The sequence below is a fragment of the Anabrus simplex genome, chromosome 2 (genome assembly GCF_040414725.1).
Source record: "Anabrus simplex isolate iqAnaSimp1 chromosome 2, ASM4041472v1, whole genome shotgun sequence".
NCBI lineage: Eukaryota > Metazoa > Arthropoda > Insecta > Orthoptera > Tettigoniidae > Anabrus > Anabrus simplex.
In genome coordinates this window covers 229681307-229696460 of record NC_090266.1, presented here as the reverse complement: position 1 = coordinate 229696460, position 15154 = coordinate 229681307, and the positions used below count along the sequence as shown (strand labels likewise).

Genomic DNA, 15154 nt, shown 5'->3' with positions numbered 1-15154 from the left:
CTACTCGTGGTTTAAACAAGAAAATTATAATTTGAACCTGAGTGTTACAATCACTCATTTAATTATTTAAACCCTACTTGCATGACTGTGATGGCCTGGACCTCTTAAATATAAAAATAATTAGGCCAAGTGCCTCATGTTTACATCTCAAATGAAAGCAATCCTTTTACATTATTTGTTTTACTTAATTTGCCGCTGCCTGCATTTTCATTACGAACTCATTATTTGTGGTACCACCACTAGATGGAGGCAGATCCCATCTCATTTACCTCATTCATTGCGGCAGTTATGATACAACTGGTTTATTAAAGATCGCTTCATTTTCCTAATCGAAACGTAGTGGATTTCTAAGGCTTGGTAATTACTGAATGTCTGGTATGAGCATACCACTACTATGGTTTTGACTATGAACTAATCGATGATCTCTTATCCTAACACATGAAATCTTATTTACATAAATGAACCTGTTAATGGAGAAACACTGCTCCAACAAAAAAAATACTGAAATCAAAAATAGCCTAACTACACCTATCTATTTACATCAATTAATACAAACAATTCACGTATGATCAGATCCTAAAATAACACGGTGATAAAAGATACACAAAGAAAGGATATCAACAAAAACCTAGATCCCGAACATCGATGCCTGCTGAAAGTTAAATAAAATAAATAAATAAAATGCGCAAATATCGGAGTCTAAAGGAAATTTCTACCCAGCTACCAGTAGCAAAAATATTGTGAATTTGACGGCAATCTTCAACCTCAGACGAAAAATGTCTGGCTATGGCACTATTCAACCTTTATGGACAATAATTACTGGTATTCCATGTCATCCATGATTCTGCATGACTGTCAAAATACACATTGATTCGCCGCTCCGCTCACATATTACCTCGTGCTATAACTCGCATATTTTCCGAGCATCTACTTTCCCTGGAAACTATTTGAAACAAATACAGGCTTCTGCCTACAATCATAATCCATGTCGTTACATATTTAACACTCTTGGTTAAATTACTCATCTCTCAATTCTATTTACTCATCATTATTCTCGACGTAGTAACTCATAATACCGCCTCGCTCATATCCGGCGGGCGAAATATCTGTCGTGCACATTTCTATTTCTTACGACACTGTTCATGACATGGTCCAAATATCATATTTCCATTATCAACGCAAATCATCAGGGATATTATTCACTTAGCTCGATCTTTAGATCATTCTCTGCTTCACATATTACAAAATATCAGAGCTGACTTATCAATGGCTTCCTGTCACTAACTGTTTACTAAAATGACCTCTCAAAACACAACTATTGAGAAATGTGTAACCGCAATTACACACAGAAATAAATATTCGGGTGTCCACCAAATCGTCGCAAAAATACACGGTATAAGAGCTACCGGAAACGGTCATCTGAATGATGATTACACAACATGAAACAAGCTGAAATGCGCTAGTAGCAAAATGAACACTAAAAATCAACAAGGCGGCATCTACAAAATCATAACTTCAACAGAAGTATCGCTCATAACTAACGTTATAATAACATGATTATTATATATTAATCTGCATTACACTCATTAAATCTCATAAGATAGCATTCTAATCTGTCAAAGTGACTTACTAGAAAATGATGCAAACACATCTACGTAAAGAGAGTACGCAAATAACCCTAGCTCACACTTATTATATTATTATTATTATTATTATTATTATTATTATTATTATTATTATTATATTATGTGAATTATTTACAATCCTATCTAACAGTCTAAGCTACATTTGATCATCGATTGGCTCATAGTCCTACATATTTATTTATACATTTTGTTGCTCATTACCTTGGTGCTGGAGGCAGGTTGGATCACCCTCCGGGCTCTGTCATGATGAATTAGAATTCCATCTTGAAGCTGATGTGGTATTCCGAATTGTCACACACGCATACTTGATACATTTTTATAAAGGCGTTACACACGTTCACATTTACATAAACACTCGCATTTCTAGCACTTCAATGAAGATTATACAATAGCACTGCATAACACCTGACGTGAAGTCGAACGTTTTCTCTCCGCTACCTGCCTGGCGTCTCCTGTGGCTCACACACCCCTCTCAGTTTGTTTGTTTAAGGCTTACCGGTTGTTCACCTCTTCGGAACATAACAGTGTAGTCAAGGTCACCGCGGCCTTCCATTAATGAAACAAAGTCATTCTCCTCCCTGTAACTGCTTTCACTAATTTCTCCCCCGTAACATCTCGCTTGCCATAACAGTTCATTGAAAGTGATGAAAACAAGCTAAAAGTACTGTTTCCAAAGATGTGTGGAGAAATCTTATACTAATCGTCCTTCAAAATAAAAGAATAAAATGGCCTTCCAACAAATATCCAAACTACACGTGGATTAGAAAAATTTATGCAGTTACGTGTTGCGACATGTTCCTTTGTCCCTCTCGGTTGGTTGTGTAAGTTCATTTAAGGCAAGTGTTGAAAAGTGTAGCTATTGCCTGATTACCTCTGCATAAATTCAAATAAAAATAAAAGTTTGTTAAAGTGTTCATTTCTCCTGAAATACTACTCTCACAAGTGAATACATGGCTCACTCGGATGCCAACAAGTGTCTCTGATCGCGTTCCTACCAGACTCAGAATTCACAAAAGAAAACGTTCACACAAGACTGAACTCACTCCGTACAAGACTGAATTAGACATCAACACGTCTGTATTAAACACCAACTAACTAACTGCTGACTGAAGATTCACCACGCTGCTCGTTGGTTTTGTAAACAGTCCTCCCCCCACTTCAAAAATAGTTCTGTGGAAGGGATGTGGAGTAGTAATCTAGCACTTGGGAGCGCTTTATCATACATCCGTAGGTTAAAGCTTCAAAAAATATGTTCAAGATCTTCCTAATTTCGGTCTGACTTACTTGTTATATTGCGCCATGGGAAATGATCACAGGGTAATCCATACGACGGCGCGCATCACCGGCGTTATTTTCTTCCTGCGAATCCTCTCTTCCCGCCATGATGGTTCAGTTCCTGGGCAATACCACTCTTCCGTGTAAAGTGAAAATTTTCTTAATTAACCACTAATTAATCACACATTTGCACCGATAAATTTTCAAATATTATTAGGAAGTCAGGACACTGTTTTTCCACAACTACTCCGGGCTCCAAATATCGAAATACTGGCTGTAGATTCCCGCTATGACAAAACATTTAAATTTGCAATTTTGTGATTGGCTGAGACGTTCGCGCTCTCCGCAGCATGGATGCTTCCATTTTCTGCCAAGGGTTGACGGGTATTATCGTTTTCTCTCTTGCACTTCGAAGTAGGTCAGGCTCAACGCGTGATTTTCCCGTGAGAACCAAGTAGAAAGTTCCCACTCTTTGCCGGCACCATAAACTTTATTGGATGTACCACTTAGGCCAGGTATCGGTTGTTCGTGCCATGAGAAAAGTTTTGCGGATATCCTTGCCGTCTGACCGGCGCCAGAATGTTGCTTTGTGACTGCCAGCTTCACAGCCTACTGTTGTATTCCAATATGCGAATTATTCAACTTTTTTAATTCATACATTAATTACGCAAATTCGCTTATGGGTGCAATATATCTACCTTTATGAAATAGATGGGTATTGTGTTTTCTACAAACCGAGCTAGTTGGCCGTGCGGTTACGGGCGCGCAGCTATGAGCTTGTATCCGAGAGGTAGTGGGCTCGAATCCCCATTCTCGGCAACCCTGAGGATGGTTTTCCGCGGTTTTCAATTTTCATACCAGGCAAATTTTGAGGCTGTACTTGAATTAAGGCCACGACCGCTTCCTTCCCACTCCTAGGCCTTTCCTGTCTCGTCGTCGACATAAGACCTACCTGTGTCAGTGCGAAGTAAAGTAAAATTGCAAAAATTATTTTCATTGAGAGCCCACACATTTAAAAATATGTTCTTATTCTTGTTCTTGCTATTATGCTTCCTCCACTTCTGCTTTCTGTCCTTTACCCAACTACTTGCGGATCTGTACGCCAACCCAGTATGGAGTGATGTATTCACTATTGTGAAGTCCACCTCCGTACTCTAACGGTTGTCGCTATTAGCTGCCGCCCTTAGAGGCACGGGCTTGATTCTCGGTACTGCCAGAAATTCAAGATTGGCAGGAGGTAGGCCTACATGCAACTCACTTCCATTGGCGGTGTGCCTTAAAAGAGCTGTATCACCTCAGGACGAGGACATGAATCTGAATCTATATTTTATTACTGTACATTGTATGCAAATGATGATGTGTATTATGACGAACAAAAACACCTAGCCCCAGAGCTACGGGATTTAAACAGACGCGGTTAAAATCCCCAGCCCGCCTGGTAATTGAACCAGGGGGTCTCCGTACCGAAGGCTTCTACGCTACCTGTTCAGACTAGGACAATAACGGTATGGTAGAAAGACGCGAGAGTATGGTTGGCTGGCCGGTTTAACAGTACGAGGAGGTGGCAGACACGTCGCTGGTGCTTAGTAACAATATGACCTGTTCAATATCTCTTTAATTAATATTCAACACCTGTGAATAGGTAAGAAGAACACGTCACTGGCCGATAGTAAATGCATCTGTTCTAACTTCAACACATATCAGTTTGAGGAGTTTCTTTCTTAATCTGTTTACCCTCCAGGGTTGGTTTTCCCCCCGGACTCAGCAAGGGATCCCACCTCTACCTCCTCGAGGGCAGTATCCCTGGAGCGTGAGTCTTTGCGTCAGTGGTATACAACTGGGAAGAAGGACCCGTACTTCGCCCAGGCGGTCTCACATTCTACGCTGAACAGGGGCCTGGTGGGGGATGGGAAGATTGGAAGGGATAGACAAGGAAGAGGGAAGGAAGCGTCCGTGGCCTTAAGTAAGGTAACGTTGCGGTATTTGCCTGGAGGTGAAGTGGGAAACCATGGAAAACCACTTCAAGATGGTCGAGGTGGGAATCAAACCCCCGGTATTCACTTGACCGCCTGAGGCTGAGTGGACCCCGTCCCAGCCCTTGTACCACTTTTCAAATTTCGTGCCAGAGCCGGGAATCGAACCCGGCCTCTGAGGTTGGTAGCTAATCACACTAACCACTACACCACAGAGGCGGACGTTTGAGGAGTTGCTCACATAATATGTCAATATTTTATTTCCTTTATTATCGACTGTTACTGTTTCTTAGAACGAGCAATATTTTCGTGTGTGTCTGTTGACACAGGCCATAGTAAAATGAAGCTTCCACTGAAGTTTCAGTTGGTCACAGGCTGTTGCAGTAAAGAAGTTGCCCGAATGAGTGGCTCGGACGGTTGAGGCGCTGGCCTTCTGACCCTAACTTGGCAGGTTCGATCCTGGCTCAGTCCGGTGGTATTTGAAGGTGGTCAAATACGTCAGCCTGTTTTCAGTAGATTTACTGGCACCTAAAAGAACTCCTGATAAACTAAATCCCGCCACCTCGGCGTCTCCAAAACCGTAACAGTAGTTAGTGGGACGAATAATATTATTATTATTATTATTATTATTATTATTATTATTATTATCATTATTATTATTAAGGAAGTTGCTAAGGTTTGGATGGTGATGAGCAACGGCATTAAGAGCACGACTAGTGTGTCTGGGTGCAGTGAAACGTTCATCTAACAGGATCAGTCTTCTGCAATAGCACTTTCTGTCTCAGCAAAGAAAATTATGGAAAACTACATCACTCCTCATCGTACCTAGTAAGGCTCATTATAACGCCGCCATCGGTTGCTTGCGGTACCCCTGTAACGGCATTACCTTTGGCGGTGTTATTTGGACATGCAACCAACTTCTAAGCTGAATAATTTATAGACATTTCCACTATGGAGAATAGGAAGGGAATTTTCCTTGCGGTTTGACGTCGCATTAACACGTTGATGAAATTTTACGGCAACACAAGAATGGGAAAAGGCTAAGATGGGGAAGGTAACGGCCGTGGGGTTAATTATGGTACAACTACAGCATTTGCTTTGTGTGAAAATGAGAAACCAAGGAAAACCATCTTCATGGCTGCCGACTGCCGAATTCGAACTCACAAACTCCCAATGTTACGTGAACCAAACTGCCAGCCAACTCACTCGGTATGGGCTTGTTCAAATACGACCGGACTATTCGGGGATCGAATCCGTCAACGTGGACTGTTAAGGCCAAACTCTAACAACTGAGCCACTCACCCCGGCTGTATGTATGTATGTATGTATGTATGTATGTATGTATGTATGTATGTATGTATGTATGTATGTATGTATGTGTTTCACGTAAGTATACAGATTTGGTGTCCTGTTTATGTGCTCAAATGAAGAATGACAACATCCAGATCTTACTTTTAAATTAATTGACAGCTAAAACGTGGACACCGGGACAAAGAACTCTATGTTGGTTGTTTTCTGCAATAGATAATAAATGTTTTCTCTGAATTTCCAAATGCAATGATTTTACAAACTCTCGGTATACATTCCACTGAATAGACTCAATTTTTCTCCCTTCGTCCTGCAGCTGGTGGCATGGAGGAGGATATAAAGAGTCGCGTCTCTTCTTTTAGCAAGCCCTCTCTTTTATATATGTCTCACGTGTATATTCTGAATATGCTGTTGCCCGCTTGGATTTGGCCAGGATAAACCTCCGGTAGGATACCGACTTGAATGAAGAAAGGACCCCAAGGGAGCCACAATATAGGCTGTATGTCGGTGACTCATGAAGCTCTCAATCCCTTCTGTTCGTGCAGGGCACTAGGGACCGGGGTCCAATCACCCTCCCTACCCTACAACACACCATCTAATTCGCTCTGTTTTCATACGAAATTGCTCTGTTTGACATTCACCCATCTTCTACTTCAAGTTATTCTCATTAGTTTGATCCTTCTTAATTCAGTTTAGCACATCTGTGCTGTGTTCGTTGTAGGGCACGCCCTACTCTAACTGAATAATGCCCGCCCAAGCATGGGAGGGGTCAGCCACATATATAACTGTACGGAGACACATTAAGATATTTTCTAAGTTTTATGTGCTTAATAGAAGAATTGAGCTGTTATGCTGCTTACATTATGACGACTGGAGAGGAGAAATAGTATCAGGCACAGTGTGTTACAAGTGCTCATAGGCTTCACAAGAAGTCACGCTTTACATCTCATTTAGAGAATCTAAGGACTTTATGTTACCTCGAGTACTTTAGAGAGGAAGAGTTAATTGGTTCGAATCTCAACAACTGTTGCTTTCGTTGCTACTTGCACTTAAGGGTACATGCAGTTATAAACCACTGCAAACGCACTAATATCCCCTTACTGACGGTAATGTTTGTGGGAGTTGGAGAATTATTTTATTCAGCATACCGAAGAATTTCTGAGTATCGTAATTTCCTACAGTCACAGACCAAATATTCCTCCTCATTAATCATATTTTAAGAGTTATTAAATTTCTTCTTTATAACTTTCCGTCTTTTCTTGCGTTAAAATCAGTTAAAAATAATTTATTGGATGTTAAAAAGTTTTAAAACTGGACTTAGTGGCTCAGATGGCGGTAGCCCTGGTCTTCTCAGCCCAAAGTTGATGGATTCGATCCTGATTAAGTCGGATGGTATTTGAAAATACTACTGCAAGATAAACTTCTGGCACGTTAGCGTCTTCGATAACCGTGATAGTAGGTCTCGTTAGTGGGACACTGTAAATTGCCCCATCGGAGGAGATACCACTTGCGTATAGCTTTATGTCTGGAATGCATCTGAGAGAATTTACGGTTACAACTTTACTTCATGTTTACTTCATTGTTATGTAATGTACAGTAAATGAACACAACGTTTCACACTGATACATTTGTACGTTTCGTTTCGTGATCGGGACTTGAAATAACTAACGACAATCTATCTACCGTTCGGAACGACATACACATCAGTTCCACAAACATCTCATACATATCCTTGTCCTAACCTCCCCTCCCCTACTCAATTACCCATTTCCTGTTAGGCCTAACTTATTACAGCTTAGATCTAACCACACTTCTGTAGATGAAGTACTGTAGTTCTCTGTAGCATCATGGAATATCGGCAATGATAACTTGGCTGGTAGCTGCACGCGAGTAGAAAGGTTGTTTTCATCCACCTCGTACGTAAAATATCCGTATGTTGATGGAAATCTGCCACCTGGGCGGCTGCCCTAAATGCAGATCAGTAGTGATTGAGTGGGTTATTTTTACTGAGGTAGAGGATGTTCTTCATTCAACATATGGAGCTCTTCTGGTGACTTTATTCAATAATGTATATGAAAGCAATGTTTCACGCTGTAATCCTCGTACCTCGAGAGTTGAAATATCGAATGGCCATGAAATGGATCATCTTACTCATGAGTTCCATGAACGTCTAATTAATTTCCTTGTAATGACGTGTTTCCCAGTGTAATAGGAAAAGCGTATCTCCCTCTTATACGCAGATCTGGGTTAGATCTTCGGTTCGTCCAAGGAGATTAATCCCAAACTGAGGCCTGGGACTGGTGAGATCAAGTAATGCGCTATATACACCGAAGAAAATGTAAATTGCAACACCCAGAAGGAATGGTGCTACATTGCTGCAATTGAACAAGCAGGACGAGTGTTCGGTTGTGAATCGATTATTACACTTTCAGCTCCCTCTGACCGCAAGTTTGGACATCAATCAATACAAGATGTACCCACCACGAACTGCAATACAGTACATTGATGAATTCGTCGAGGAATGGAGTCAATAAGGTTCTGGGTCGCTTCCTGAGGAATTGTGGCCCATGCTTGCTGCACTGCACGGGTCAGTTGTTCCAGAGTTATGGGTGGCTGAGGACGGTTGGCCAGTTGTCGACCCATCATGTCCCACACATGCTCAATAGGAGTGAGGTCCGGGGATCTGGCGGGCCATTCTAAGGTTGTGATGTCGTGGAGAGCTTCTCTGGAGATGCGTGCAGTGTTAACCCGGGCACTGTCCTGTTGAAACATCTCATTGGCAATGTTCGCCATCATAGGGACAACCACTGGATTGAGTACCCTATCAACGGACAGTCGAGCAGTCATAGTGCCCTCAACAAGCACTAATTGTGATTTCACATTAAAGCCAATAGCTCCCCAGACCATAATGCTTGGTGTTGGCCCTGTGTGACTCTCTACAATAAGATCTGGGCGGCCCCTCTCCCCGGTACGTCGGTTCACACGATTCCGGCGATCACTGCTGGCAAGACAGAAGCGCGATTCATCACTAAAGACGACCGTATGGCATTCATCGACCCACGTCGATCTTTTTCGACACCAGGCCAGCCTTACACGTCGCTGTTGTGGGGTCAATGGAACACCTTCTGCAGGGACACGGGCTCGTAAGCCAGCTGCACGCAAGGGATTACCAACTGTTTGTTGTGTAACGTGGGGTGCCACAGCTGCTCGAATTTGCGCTGCTGTTGCATGGGGTTCCATCCGGGCCATCCGAATGATGCGGCGATCCTCTCTCACAGTTGTCCGTCGCGCTGGGCCTGTGCCAGGTCTACGAGTGTGGGTACCTTCATTTGACCACTGCTGCCATACACGTTGTACCATAGATGCCAGTCGGCCAACTCGTGCGGCGACAGTCCTTAGCGATAATCCAGCATCACTCAGCCCAAGTATCCGAGTCTTCTCAAACGGCGACAGTTGATAGCGTGCTCTTCTCTGTCGTCGAGGCATGTTTGACGGAGAACACTTCACTGCACAGACTGCAAGTCAACTACGTTGCACCAGAGTCCGTATACTGGAGTTGATTCCTCTGCGACCAATCACGCGGGGAGACCTGTAGCAACAATCCAATTGGTCTGAAACTTTGATCGCTTACATAGGCCTACCTACATGGCATCGTTCCATATCTTGAAAATCAACACAAACGACCAATACCTTCATGGTGTTGCAATTTCCATTTTCTTAAGTGTAATATGGGATTGAGCGGACCCAACCAAGAAAAAAAAGCAACACGGCTGATGATCTTACTTTACTTTGTTATTCTGCCCGAAGGCAGGTCCGAACCTCCGCAGAGGAGTTCCTGAGCCGGAGTTTACGTGCGGTAGGGTGGCCAGTTCCTTTCCGCTCCTCCATTCCCTTACACCCCACCAACAGCGCGTGGCAACCCATCCATCTCCTGACCACGCCCAATGTTGCTTAACTTCGGAGATCTCACGAGATCCGGTGTTTCAACACTGCTACCTACGGCCGTTGGCTAAAAACGCAGTCTGAAGTGGGATTCGAACCCACGCCCACAGAAGTGGACTGCGGCCTGAGCGCGGCGCCTTAGACCGTTCGGCCACCCCGACATTGATGATCTTGTCACACTAATTTCTTGTCCAGTATTTGCAGGCCATCTGACTGGTCTGCAGTCGTCTTCTCAGGCCTGGCTTAATGGGCTGTATGTGACACACGGTTACATTCGATTGTAATGGTGACCAGGCACATGCTAACCACTTCATTACACTTAGTTTAGGAATTGTGAACACAGTGGAAGCGTTCTGAGGTCCTGTACGGAGATTGCAGGCTTTACACCAGTAACACACGGAGGAACAATGCACAACAGCAACAAATCTCACAACTTTTAGCATATTTAATCCTGATTAATAACAAAACAGGACAGTTCAAATGATGTTCAAAATCAAACACACACGCTTCTGTAAGATAGCAAATAATTAATTAAGAAAACAGAGCAGAGTAGCTCAGACGGTAGAAGCTTCTGAGGCCAAGCTGGCGGGTTCGACCCCGGCTGAATTCAGTAGTTTTTGAAGGAGCTCGAGTACGCCAGCTTCGTGTAGGTAGATTCACCTACTCGTAAAAGAATCCTACGGGGAAAAAAATCGGGTTCCACGGCGTCTCTGAAAATAGTAAACGTTGTTATTGAGGCGTAAAACGGACGTTCATTAATGTCGCTAACTGAACCCCATAAATTATGTCTGTCTGTCTGTTAGGTCATCAGCCCAGAGGCTGGTTGGATCCTCAAATAGCATCACCACAGGCTATGCAGTTATAGGGAAACCACAAGAACCAATGGCAGTACCAAAATGAGGCGTACTAGGCAAGATGAGGAGTGAGGTAGTTTGCCATTGCTTTCCTCACTGGGCCAGACAGTGCTATTGTAGCACAACTAACCCTATGAACAACACCTTTCATGACACTCAGACACACTGGTTGTGCTCTGAATGTCATTAATCAGCACCACCCATACCACAGCAGCTTCCATACTGTCACAGCCATGGGTGAGACTGGGACTTCAGTGGAAGCTACACTTTGCTCTGGCCTGTGCCAAGAGATGGATGCAAAAGTACTGTATCCATCAAGAAATGACAGCAGGCAGATAAATTATGTAAGTTAAGTATTTTATGTCACAGTAACAAGATAAGTATTTCAAGTGTGAGAGTGATGCCAAACAGATGGTGGAGTATTGAGTATTGCAGGTGTATTTTAGGCACCGTACTTGAATGAACAGTCGATAAAAAATGAATGAGTGCTCGGTACTGTATCCTCGCAGGTTAACTTTTCACAGAACCAACTGAACCTGTGAATATGTTTCCTGTGAATATCGACAGGTTTTGTATCTACATGGGAAGTGGCGTTTATTTTATCAATCATCATACATAAGGAACGTACACTGCCGTACGTCCATTCATTGAGCGACTATTCATCCTCATTGGACATCAGTACAATGAGAGGAATAGCTACGTCGAGTCAAAGAGGAAATACGTAAAATAGAAATGCAGTGATTTACTAATAAAATGAAGAATACTGTAGCAGGAGATAATAATAATAATAATAAAAATAATAATAATAATAATAATAATAATAATAATAATAATAATAATAATAATAATAGATTGACTCTGCCCCTCAAATTAAGCAATGACTTCATCTAAGATAAAAAGGTTTACAGTATCTCCGATATTTCTCTATTTGTTAATTTCTTCCTTTCTTTATTTTCTTTGTTTCCTCAATTACCCTTATGTATTTATTTATTTATTTATTTATTTATTTATTTATTTATTTATTTATTTATTTATTTATTTATTTATTTATTTATTTATTTATTTTAATTTCCGTACTATTTACTTCTTAAGTATTTATCAGCCTCCAATGTAAAATTAACAATGGCATTATCATAGCATTTGTTTGCTCAATAGATAGGAAATAAGCGGAAATCGATCAAGAACAAACAACAATGGGATTCTAATCTCGCCGTCCATCGAATGGATGGGCTGCCGATACATTTTCTAGGGCTTAAGTGTAATATTTTTTACGATGTCTAAATGATGGTCCTGCCTGAGCCACTGAGTGACTTTAGACTCGTCTGCTATTTAAAATGAAGCATCGCATAGACGCTGTTCTTCAAAGTTTGAATTAGATTTTGTTCAATTCTTAAATTATTACTATTATTATTATTATTATTATTATTATTATTATTATTATTATTATTATCATCATTCATTCATTCAACTTCGCTAATCGGCCAACTAGGGACCACGATAAGCCTCACTTTACATTCTGGCATTTGTTCATCTTTCGCTTGATCCACATCGTCTTCATTAGCTCACTGTGTTTAGCACGACGTTCTTCTGTCCATTTAGCACCAGTTGCCCGTTTTTCGTCCCGGAAAGTCCCAAAAGTCTTGATGGCTGCTCTGAAAAGATTTCGGTCTTGTGCATCTTCTGCTTGTAGGCCCAGTTCTTTAAGATCTTTCTTGACATTAACGTACCATGGCATTGCCGTTTTTGGTTTTGCGTCAAATATACTGAAGATACGTTTCGTCCATCGAGAGTCAATCATCCGTCGTATATGACCGTAGAAGCGAACTCTGCCTTTACGCATTGTGTCCGTGATCTTCTCTATCTTAGAGTATACTTCTTGCCTGGATTTTCTAATGTAGATGCCATTTTTGTAGTTTGGACCAAGTATGGTGTGTAGGATCTTTCTTTCTTTCCTCTCTAAATCCGCAAGCAAACATTTCTCGGACATGATAAGGCATTCAGATGCATACAGTGATACTGGTTTGATGACAGTGTTGTAGTGACGAATTTTTGTGTTCAGGGAAAAGCACTTTTTGTTGTAAATGTTGCGGGTGGTTTGGAAAGTGAATTCCATTTTCTTGATTCTTGCTGCTATGGCCTCTTTGTCAAGTCCATTTTGCTGAATCCATTCCCCAAGGTATTTAATTTTACTAACACGGTTTATCGTTCCATATTTGGTGTTTAGTTGTGCCGTATCATCTTTGATATTTGACATTACTTCTGTCTTTTGAAAGGAAATTTGTAAACCTGTTTGTTCTGCTACTTCCTTCAACACATTGATCTGTTCTGTTGCACTTTCGAAATTATTATTATTATTATTATTATTATTATTATTATTATTATTATTATTATTATTATCTTCCAGACGAATCAGAGTAAGAGGGACCGATCCTTATTCATCGGTTCAGGGGTTTGATTCCGGCGGAGGTAGCCGACATACGAAAGGCGGATAGAACCCCAGGGCTTAATTCTTGACATGTTCGGGACGTAATAGCCGAGTAATAATGCCATCCAGAATTTCTCTGTTGTTTGTTAAAGAGATCCTGATCTTGTTCTGCGACTCAGCTTAAGCAACGAGTTCATCAACGATTTGAGGTCAACTGTACCTGTGATTTTTTTTTATTTTTCTATTTCGTTTTCTTTCTTTCTTTCTTTCTTTGTTTTCTCTTTAATTATTGTTCTATTTCTTATGATATTTGGAATGTGCTTTTGTTTCTCCTGCAGGTGGATGTGGTTCGTATCTCAGCAATATATAGACTATGGGATTTTGAAATTTTCAATTTTCACTGACTTTTTCACGTCCCTGTGGTTTGTAATCCGCTTAGAAATAAAGGTTGTGTATCAGCGATCATTATAGCTTAAGTCACGTAAAACTACCAGCTTTCTTGCTTCCTAAAATTGTTGGTATAAAAATCTCTGGCAGGGCACTCCGTGACTTCACCGGAAAAACTAATTCGGCCTGTGTCAAGGTTTCATGTTGTAACATTCAGCTATATAACTTCCTACAGCGAACACTAATGTTTCCAGATGCTACGTGCAAGTTCACTAACTTGATCCGTAACGCTACATCTCTACAAAGACAATCATGAATTACAATACATAGTGTGCCTCAGTGACACGAAATTGTGTTGTCGTTAACTCAGTTTCGAAATCGGCGTCCGCAATTTAAACCTGTACAAAGCTTTGATTACACACAAAGCCTGGAAGGCGGTGGCACATACACACATTCCTCCCGATCCTCTCCAAGGTTTATTAAAGTCGTGCCAGTAGAGAGAACATTCGTGTTGAGAGTAAGAGGAACAAGCCGTCATTCACAACGTTGAAAACAGCAACTCAGATTTCCTTTTTTTCCCCCTAAAAGAAAAAAACATTTCGAATTAAATTGTGAAATACTGCCTTTCATACCTGCATATTGTCGAGCTTTTATATTCTCCGTGTACTGTATTTACAACCAGGCTACTCGTACGACTTCGGAAACCTGCGGGCTTCATTCTATCATTTTCATACGCAGTGCTCAACAAAATCAAAGCTTCAGATGTTTTAAAATTATTTAACATAATAATGCCACCACATAAATTACAGGCCGCATAAGACTGGTCATAGACGGTAAGTAGACATTGTATGTGTACGCTGTATAAATCACCAATATAAGCATGTAACTATGCTGCAAAAAGTGGCAAAATATGCACTTAAAAGTACCCACATTGCCATGCTTTTAAACACAATTATGAAATGAGAATGTAAGATTCCTATACTAGGCTCACGCGATTTACCCACACGAAAACACGTAGCATATCAGTTCAAAGAACTCTAAAGGTGGAAATGGTTGATTTTATTGTTTCAGAATGAAATCCTTTTTTCTGTTGAAAAATATTGACATTTGCATGTTGGTGACAATGTACATCCACTCCAAAGAAAGAATGAACGCATGGTATTGTCTAAGTTACCAGCAGGTAAACTTTTCTCAGAAATAATTGAAACTGAAGATACTATGTTTGTAGTTGGTATCCATAAGGTTTGTGTCTACATGAGAGGTCATTTATATTTTGGTAATCATTAAAAATTAAGTCTGATAAAATATTAAATGTGAGGAACATACAATACATTGCGCTCATTC

The 15154-nt window shown here is 41.1% G+C and overlaps 1 non-coding gene across 1 annotated transcript; it reads right to left on the bottom strand.

Moving 5' to 3' along the window:
* Positions 1-10221: 10221 nt before the first annotated feature.
* Positions 10222-10305, bottom strand: TRNAL-CAG (transfer RNA leucine (anticodon CAG)). The gene has a single exon. It is a non-coding gene; the product is annotated as a tRNA-Leu (tRNA).
* Positions 10306-15154: the final 4849 nt, after the last annotated feature.